This window comes from Triticum aestivum, chromosome 7D, assembly GCF_018294505.1.
Source record: "Triticum aestivum cultivar Chinese Spring chromosome 7D, IWGSC CS RefSeq v2.1, whole genome shotgun sequence".
Lineage (NCBI taxonomy): Eukaryota > Viridiplantae > Streptophyta > Magnoliopsida > Poales > Poaceae > Triticum > Triticum aestivum.
Window position 1 is genome coordinate 9,016,031 of NC_057814.1, and position 10,573 is coordinate 9,026,603.

At 44.8% G+C, this 10,573-nt stretch overlaps 1 pseudogene; it reads right to left on the reverse strand.

Annotated features, from left to right (window-relative positions):
• Nucleotides 1–4,529: 4,529 nt before the first annotated feature.
• Nucleotides 4,530–10,573, reverse strand: LOC123170589 (36.4 kDa proline-rich protein-like; annotated as a pseudogene).

The following is a 10,573-nucleotide window of genomic DNA, read 5'->3' on the forward strand; positions in this document are numbered from 1 at the left end:
GCTCTTGGAGCTTAAGGTCTTGGTGTTGGTATAGCTTTCTTGCTCTTGACTAACAGAATGCCTTGGTATGGGCGTGCTTATATAGGCGTGCCGTGTACTGTCTTTTATTTTTCTATTGAAATGGTGTACTTCCTTGGTCGACCTGACCAAGTGTGGAGCCCTCTTCCCCCGTGACGATCTTTCCAGGATTGCTGGACCTCTCCCACTTGCACACATCTGGATGAAATTAACACACCTCATCGTCCACGCTCAGGGACCAGCGCTCCACTAGTCTATCTATCTTCTATTCTATACCTAATATGTATAACTACTACTCCCTCGGTTCCAAAATAAACGTCTCAACTTTGTACTAACTTTAGTGCAAAATTATACTAGTGTTGAAACACTTGTTTTGAGAAGGATGGAGTAATAAAGTAATAATCTTCTTCCTCTCTGGCTGGTCATGATCATCTTCTTCCTCTCTGTATCTCTCTCATGGTCGACGGTGGGGCTCGCCGGGTTGAGGTGCCTGCGACTCCGACCTGCTCCTACCTCTCTTCTCTTTCTCTCTCTAACTCTCCCTGTCTCCCCCTCTCTCTTCGTCGTAATCTTCCTTTATTATGCACTATAGGGTTAATTCGGGAGGGAGCCTCCCCTAGACGATACCTGGGACCCCGATCGCCGCCACAACCACCGGTCTTCATCTCCTAAATTCGGCATCTCCGAGCAACCGTACAACACCCCGACAAACATGTCGTCTTTGCTATGACCATGCGAGCCTACTTCCCTCTTTCCCTGCTCGATTTCGTGCCCGGGCCCCCCTGCTCGGAGCCGCCGCCGTGATCAAGCTCGACATAATCGGTTGTACGGCGGCCCGCTTACATCTGCTGCGCCAGTCAGACTGGCGCGCGTTGTCTAGCTACCCCGCACCTCGCGCCCTCCGACCGCAGTCATTCGGCCACCTACGGTGAGCCGACGGTGAGATACCGGCGAGCACATGAACTCAAGATCGGGCTTGCGTTCCAGGTGTGGACCGGTGTTGACCTTGACTGTGGGCCCATGGCCCACATGTCAGGAAGAGAGAGGGTCTGAGAGAGAAGGTTTTATTTTTACTTTTATAATTTTTGTTTGGCCCACTTGTAAGTGTGTGCGAGAGGGGTGAGAGAGAGTCTTTATTCATTTTTGTAGTTTGGCCCCACAAGTAAGTGAGTGAGAGAGGGGGTGAGAGAAAGAGTTTTTTCCTTTGATTTTTCATAGTGGGTCCCGCATGTGAATGACATAAGGAGACAGGGGCAATGATGTCCCTAAAACTCGTCTAGTACACTCTCAATGAGCTTTGGTCAGACGAAAACGACACAAAAGGGCATTTCTATAAGGGGAACTAACGACAGAGGGGAAAATTTGAGTATGCATCAAAATTAGGGGCAAATCTGAGTAGTGGATTCGAGTTAGGGGCACAAACTTAAATGTCCATATCTTTTAAACCGTAACTCCAATTTTAACATGTTATATGTGGAATTTGATTAGAAAAATGTGTAGAATCTGAATATGATGTTATTTTACATGTCTACTATTTTTAAATGCTATTTATTGTTGAACTTTAATCAATACAGCACAATTCGTCTTCATTTTGGACGCGGATCCGTATTACAAGTTAACACACGGCACGCAATGTTATGTGATGTTTGGCAAGGAGTGAGCTAGGTAAATGATTATAGTGAGTCTATTATAATCCATCGTCTTGTTGTATTTGCACCAGGTTCTCACTTGTACATATACCATGATCTAACAACCTACGTATGTAACTTTTCTTGGTGAAATCCACGCGCGTACTTACCAATGGACTGAACATTTGTTTTTTAGTGAATACACACACAATTTTTAACAGGATGTACATACACTTACAATATTCATGAACATCGGAAGTGAATGAATGTTTATTTTGAAAATATCCAAACAATTCTTGTGATAGTCATAAACTTTAATATTGGAACCGATAAGTATGATATTAATTTGTGTTCCATCTGCTGCATGTGACGGTGACACATAATTTATAGATCTGGCCTCCTCAGTGTTGAATGGCACCACCCAGATGTTGCATGTTTGTGGTCGTAGGTGCACGGTATCAACATGACGAGTCAGAATCAAAATTGAATTGAAATGAAAATAGTTGCTCAGCTAAAAAATGTTTACTCTCCCGTTTGCAACGCACAGAAACCATGCATTTGTAAGAACTTTCTCTTGTATTGAGCATTCCGGAATATCCACACAATGCTTTATACCACCTACACTTTCGGATTGAACAAGTGTCGCGTCCACAACGACCTAGCTCAAGCCCACCGGATTATTCACACCATGCCTTAAACCACAGACACTTCGTATTAGACATGTGTGACGTCCTCACCGTCCTGGCTTTCAGAAATAAATATCCCGTGGAACATCCGAGCATCGATATAAAAATCACATTGATCATCCGTAACTCCGAGTGAACCCGAATGGGCACAAGGATACAAAATCATACAATAACAAATAACAATGAATGCACACACAATGGTCGACCCTACAAAACAGGGGTTCGTCACGCACTTGCCTCGACTCAACTATTAGACCATAGAATTGTCTCGACTCTTGAAACTCTCAAACCCATTTGTAAAAAATGATTTAGAAGGCTAATTCAAATACTAATCACTTAACATAGTGTGTATGCCTAACCATGTACTGGCATCTTTCATATACTTATAAACATGGATCCATCAGTCCTTTTCTCAGAGTCCAGTTTATGTACATAACATGCCAAAAGAATTTCCAACCTATAGCTGCCTAATTCTATTCTTATAGGCAGTTTGGCAGATTGATGCTTGTCCAACAAGGACATCCGCAATATCCATGGCACAAACATCAACCCGAATGGTCCGAATAATTGTCCTTGTTAGATAAGCATCAATCTGCCCAACTGCCTATACGAATAGAATTAGGCATCTGTAGGTTGGAAATTATTTCGGCCTCTTATGTACATAAAGAGATAGAGACTGATGGATCCATGTTTACAAGTATATGAAAGATGCCAATATACGGTTAGGCATGAACACTGTTGTAAGTGATTAGTATTTGAAGTAGCCTTCTTAATTATTTTTAACGAATAGGTTCGAGAGCTTCAAGAGTCGAGGACAATTCTGCGGTCTAATAGTTGATTTGAGAAAAGTGCATGACGAACACCCGTTTTGTATGGTTGACCATTGTGTGTGCATTCATTGTTACTTTTTATTGTCTGATTTCGTATCCTTGCGCCCATTCGGGTTCACGCGGAGTTACTGTTGATCAATGTGATTTTTATATGGATGCTCGGATGTTCCACTGGATATTTATTTCTGAAAGCCTAGGACGGTGAGGACGTCACACATGTCAAAGCCGAAGTGTCGGTGGCATAAGGCATGGTGTGAATAATCTGGTGGGCTTGAGCTAGGTCGGCGAGGACGCCACACGTGTTGAATCTGAAAGTGTCGATGGTATAAAGCATTGTGTGGACATTCCAGAATGCTCACTACAAGAGAAAGTTCTTACAAATGCATGGTTTCTTGTTGGGATGGTTATAGCCTTTCTAAGATTGTGCTTTCAGATATATTTTTGTGTTCCCATCTGAAATCATGGAGTTCCTCATTTACTGATGTTCTATATTGTGCTTGCTGAGTATTTTTGTACTCACTCTTGCATACATATGGATTTCTGGTACTAAAGGACACTGGTAGAAAACAGGGCTTTGGTCACAGCCCAATATACACATTAGTCCCGGTTGCACTACGAACCGGGACTAATGTGAGCATTCCGGTCGAGCGGCTAAAGGCATTAGTCCCGGTTCAAATGAGACCTTTAGTCCCGGTTTGAGACACGAACCGGGACTAAAGGCATCACACCCTTTAGTCCCGGTTCGTGTCTCATACTGGGACTAAAGGGGTTCGTGTCTCAAACTCTACCCCCCCCCTTATCGCCATTTCAGATTTGAAAAAACAACAGAAAATGATAAAAACTTCAAAAAATAAAATCCTTTGAGATGTAGTTATATTAGTACATCTACTAGTTAGGAAAATTTAAAAACTTAAATTTGTACATGTTTTGCAAAAAAGTGTTATGAAAAAGTAAAAGGGCTATAACTTTTGCATACGATGTCGGAAAAAATGTATAATATATCAAAATGTTCAACACGAAAATCTGAATCCTGTAAAGCGTATGGTTCAACAAGTATCTTGGTATGGGTTACAAGTGGATGTGAAAACTTCTTTTACACAGTACGAACATTTTATTCATAGTTCTTCAAAAAGAAAACACACACTACAAAACCGATGGAAGACCACAATTGGTAGCATGTTATACGGTTACTATAGGATACGCTGTTACACAAACACAATGTACGCATGCTCCACAGCTCCCCGTCACAAGTAGCGAGTCAGAGCTGCAAATCCATGTACATATAGATTATTACACTTCGATATGTCACCTGTGTGACCACACAAGAGAATTTAATGCATGTATCACATTCATATGCAGGTGATACTGATAGTACATATAGTAATCTATGGAGCTTAATTAGGGCAGCGGAAGTCTTTCGGCACTCTCTTGCCGCACTGGTTGACGAGCACCTCGATGGCGATGGGCAGCATGAGGTTGATGTTGAGGGCCTTGACCTTGATGGTGGTGCAAAGGCAGAGAGCAGCGTCGAGGTCGGCAACGCCGGACAGCAGCGGGCAGCATGTATTGCTGGCGCTACTGCCGATCACCGCGTGCAACAGCCCATTGAGCACGTCCACGCACGCAAGTAGCTTCAGTGTGTCCACGGGGCACTTGCCGGTCGATGTAGCCGGCGCTGGGGCCGGGGCTGGGGGTGGCGTCGGAGTCACAGGGGTGGGTGCTGGCGGCATCACGAGGGTCGGTGTTGGGGCCACCGGGATTGGCGTTGGAGAGACAGGGGTTGGTGCTGGCATCGGAGTCACAAGGGTTGGTGATGGCGGTATCATAGGAGTCGGTGTTGGGGCCACCGGAGTTGGCGTTGGAGAAACGGGGGTCGGTGCTGGCATCGGAGTCACCGATGTTGGTGTTGGCGGCATCACAGGGGCCGGTGTTGGGGTCACCAGGGTTGGCGACGGAGAGACAGGGGTGGTGCTGGCGTCGGAACCACATGGGTCGGTGTTGGGCCACCGGACTTGGCGTTGGAGAGATAGGGGTCGATGCCGGCGTCGGTGTTGGTGGCATCACAGGGATAGGTGTTGGGGCCACCGGGTTTGGCGTTGGAGATACAGGGGTCGGTGCCGGCGTTGGTGCCATAGGCATCTGTGTCGGCGGCATCACGGTTGTAGGTGTTGGGGCCACCGGTGTTGGTGTTGGAGAGAGAGGAGCTGGTACCGGCGCTGGAGTTATAGGGGTTGGTATTGGAGGCATCATAGGGGTCGGTGCCGATGTTGGAGTTACAGAGGCCGGTATGGGCGTGGGTGCCGGAGTGTTTGTAGGTGGAGGGATGAAGACAGTCGGGGTCGGTGCCGGCGTCGGAGTCACCGGGGTGAGTGTGGGTGTGGTGAGGGCATGGGAGTTTGTGAAGGTGGAGGGCAGGGTATGGACGATGGTGAGGACTTGTGCTTACACGGTGCAGGCTGGGAAGGCTTTGTCGGCGGGCATGATCGGCATGGCGCGGACTGCGCGAGATGCCCGGCTAAGGAGAGCAGGGCCACCAGCAAGAACGCCGCAATGCGGGCCATGGTCTTGGAGCTTAAGGTCTTGGTGTTGGTATAGCTTTCCTGCTCTTGACTATTAGAATGCCTCGGTATGGGCATGCTTATATAGGCGTGCCGTGTACTGTCTTTTATTTTTCGATTGAAATGGTGTACTTTCTTGGTCGACCTGACCAAGTGTGGAGCCCTCTTCCCCCGTGACGATCTTTCCAGGATTGCTGGACCTCTCCCACTTGCACACATCTGGATGAAATTAACACACCTCATCGTCCACGCTCAGGGACCAGCGCTCCACTAGTCTATCTATCTTCTATTCTATACCTAATATGTATAACTACTACTCCCTCCGTTCCAAAATAAACGTCTCAACTTTGTACTAACTTTAGTGCAAAATTATACTAGTGTTGAAACACTTGTTTTGAGAAGGATGGAGTAATAAAGTAATAATCTTCTTCCTCTCTGGCTGGTCATGATCATCTTCTTCCTCTCTGTATCTCTCTCATGGTCGACGGTGGGGCTCGCCGGGGTGAGGTGCCTGCGACTCCGACCTGCTCCTACCTCTCTTCTCTTTCTCTCTCTAACTCTCCCCTGTCTCCCCCTCTCTCTTCGTCGTAATCTTCCTTTATTATGCACTATAGGGTTAATTCGGGAGGGAGCCTCCCCTAGACGATACCTGGGACCCCGATCGCCGCCACAACCACCGGTCTTCATCTCCTAAATTCGGCATCTCCGAGCAACCGTACAACACCCCGACAAACATGTCGTCTTTGCTATGACCATGCGAGCCTACTTCCCTCTTTCCCTGCTCGATTTCGTGCCCGGACCCCCCTGCTCGGAGCCGCCGCCGTGATCAAGCTCGACATAATCGGTTGTACGGCGGCCCGCTTACATCTGCTGCGCCAGTCAGACTGGCGCGCGTTGTCTAGCTACCCCGCACCTCGCGCCCTCCGTCCGCAGTCATTCGGCCACCTACGGTGAGCCGACGGTGAGATACCGGCGAGCACATGAACTCAAGATCGGGCTTGCGTTCCAGGTGTGGACCGGTGTTGACCTTGACTGTGGGCCCATGGCCCACATGTCAGGAAGAGAGAGGGTCTGAGAGAGAAGGTTTTATTTTTACTTTTATAATTTTTGTTTGGCCCACTTGTAAGTGTGTGCGAGAGGGGTGAGAGAGAGTCTTTATTCATTTTTGTAGTTTGGCCCCACAAGTAAGTGAGTGAGAGAGGGGGTGAGAGAAAGAGTTTTTTCCTTTGATTTTTCATAGTGGGTCCCGCATGTGAATGACATAAGGAGACAGGGGCAATGATGTCCCTAAAACGCCTAGTACACTCTCAATGAGCTTTGGTCAGACGAAAACGACACAAAAGGGCATTTCTATAAGGGGAACTAACGACAGAGGGGAAAATTTGAGTATGCATCAAAATTAGGGGCAAATCTGAGTAGTGGATTCGAGTTAGGGGCACAAATGTAAATGTCCATATCTTTTAAACCGTAACTCCAATTTTAACATGTTATATCTGGAATTTGATTAGAAAAATGTGTAGAATCTGAATATGATGTTATTTTACATGTCTACTATTTTTAAATGCTATTTATTGTTGAACTTTAATCAATACAGCACAATTCGTCTTCATTTTGGACGCGGATCCGTATTACAAGTTAACACACGGCACGCAATGTTATGTGATGTTTGGCAAGGAGTGAGCTAGGTAAATGATTATAGTGAGTCTATTATAATCCATCGTCTTGTTGTATTTGCACCAGGTTCTCACTTTGTACATATACCATGATCTAACAACCTACGTATGTAACTTTTCTTGGTGAAATCCACGTGCGTACTTACCAATGGACTGAACATTTGTTTTTTAGTGAATACACACACAATTTTTTAACAGGATGTACATACACTTAAAAAATTCATGAACATCGGAAGTGAATGAATGTTTATTTTGAAAATATCCAAACAATTCTTGTGATAGTCATAAACTTTAATATTGGAACCGATAAGTATGATATTAATTTGTGTTCCATCTGCTGCATGTCACGGTGACACATAATTTATAGATCTGGCCTCCTCAGTGTTGAATTGCACCACCCAGATATTGCATGTTTGTGGTCGTAGGGTGCACGGTATCAATATGACGAATCAGAATAAAAATTGAATTGAAATGAAAATAGTTGCTCAGCTAAAAAATGTTTACTCTCCCGTTTGCAACGCATAGAAACCATGCATTTGTAAGAACTTTCTCTTGTATTGAGCATTCCGGAATATCCACACAATGCTTTATGCCACCTACACTTTCGGATTGAACAAGTGTCGCGTCCACAACGACCTAGCTCAAGCCCACCGGATTATTCACACCACGCCTTAAACCACAGACACTTTGTATTAGACATGTGTGACGTCCTCACCGTCCTGGCTTTCAGAAATAAATATCCCGTGGAACATCTGAGCATCGATATAAAAATCACATTGATCACCCGTAACTCCAAGTGAACCCGAATCGGCACAAGGATACGAAATCAGACAATAACAAATAACAACGATGCACACACAATGGTCAACCCTACAAAACAGAGGTTCGTCACGCACTTGCCTCGACTCAACTATTAGACCGTAGAATTGTCTCAACTCTTGAAACTCTCAAACCCATTCGTAGAAAATGATTTAGAAGGCTAATTCAAATACTAATCACTTAACATAGTGTGTATACCTAACCATGTACCGGCATCTTTCATTTACTTGTAAACATGGATCCATCAGTCCTTTTCTCAGAGTCTAGTTTATGTACATAACATGCCAAAAGAATTTCCAACCTACAGCTGCCTAATTCTATTCTTATAGGCAGTTTGGCAGATTGATGCTTGTCCAACAAGGACATCCGCAATATCCATGGCACAAACATCAATCCGAATGGTCCGAATAATTGTCCCAGTTAGATAAGAATCAATCTGCCCAACTGCCTATACGAATAGAATTAGCCATCTGTAGGTTGGAAATTAGTTCGGCCTCTTATGTACATAAAGAGATAGAGACTCATGGATCCATGTTTACAAGTATATGAAAGATGCCAATACACGGTTAGGCATGAACACTGTTGTAAGTGATTAGTATTTGAAGTAGCCTTGTTTATTAGTTTTAACGAATAGGCTCGAGAGCTTCAAGACTCGAGGATAATTCTGCGGTCTAATAGTTGATTTGAGAAAAGTGCATGACGAACACCCGTTTTGTATGGTTGACCATTGTGTGTGCATTCATTGTTAATTTTTATTGTCTGATTTCGTATCCTTGCGCCCATTCGGGTTCACGCGGACTGACTGATGATCAATGTGATTTTTATATGGATGCTCGGATGTTCCACTGGATATTTAATTCTGAAAGCCAGGACGGTGAGGACGTCACACATGTCCAATCCGAAGTGTCGGTGGTATAAGGCACTGTGTGAATAATCTGGTGGGCTTGAGCTAGGTCGGCGAGGACGCCACACGTGTTCAATCTCAAAGTGTCGTGGTATAAAGCATTGTGTGGACATTCCAGAATGCTCACTACAAGAGAAAGTTCTTACAAATGCATGGTTTCTTGTTGGGATGGTTATAGCCTTTCTAAGATTGTGCTTTCAGATATATTTTTGTGTTCCCATCTGAAATCATGGAGTTCCTCATTTACTGATGTTCTATATTGTGCTTGCTGAGTATTTTTGTACTCACTCTTGCATACATATGGATTTCCTGTACTAAAGGACACGGGTAGAAAACAGGGCTTTGGTCACAGCCCAATATACACATTAGTCCCGGTTGCACTACGAACCGGGACTAATGTGTTCGAGCGGCTAAAGGCATTAGTCCCGGTTCAAATGAGACCTTTAGTCCCGGTTTGAGACACGAACCGGGACTAAAGGCATCGCACCCTTTAGTCCCGGTTCGTGTCTCAAACCGGGACTAAAGGGGTTCGTGTCTCAAACTCTACCCCCCTGTGTATCGCCATTTCAGTTTAAAAAAAAAGAAAATGATAAAAACTTCAAAAAAATAAAATCCTTCGAGATGTAGTTATATTACTACATCTACTAGTTAGGAAAATTTAAAAACTTAAATTTGGACATGTTTTTCAAAAAAGTGTTATGAAAAAGTAAAACGGCTATAACTTTTGCATACGACGTTGGAAAAAAATGTATAATATATCAAAATGTTCAGCACAAAAATCCGCATCCTGTAAAGTGTATGGTTCAACAAGTATCTTGGTATGGGTTACAAGTGGATGTGAAAACTTCTTTTACACAGTACGAACATTTTATTCATAGTTCTTCAAAAAGAAAACACACACTACAAAACCGATGGAAGACCACAATTGGTAACATGTTATACGATTACTATTATATACGCTGTTACACAAACACAATGTATGCATCCTCCACAGCTCCCTGTCACAAGTAGCGAGTCAGAGCTGCAAATCCATGTACATATAGATTATTACACTTCGATATGTCACCTGTGTGACCACACAAGAGAATTTAATGCATGTATCGCATTCATATGCAGGTGATACTGATAGTACATATAGTAATCGATGGAGCTTAATTAGGGCAGCGGAAGTCTTTCGGCACTCTCTTGCCGCACTGGTTGACGAGCACCTCGATGGCGATGGGCAGCAAGAGGTTGATGTTGAGGGCCTTGACCTTAATGGTGGTGCAAATGCAGAGAGCAGCGTCGAGGTCGGCAACGCCAGACAGCAGCGGGCAGCATGTATTGCTGGCGCTACTGCCGTTCACCGCGTGCAACAGCCCATTGAACACGTCCACGCACGCAAGCAGCTTTAGTGTGTCCACGGGGCACTTACCGGTCGATGTAGGCGGCACTGGGGCCGTGCCTGGGGGTGGCAT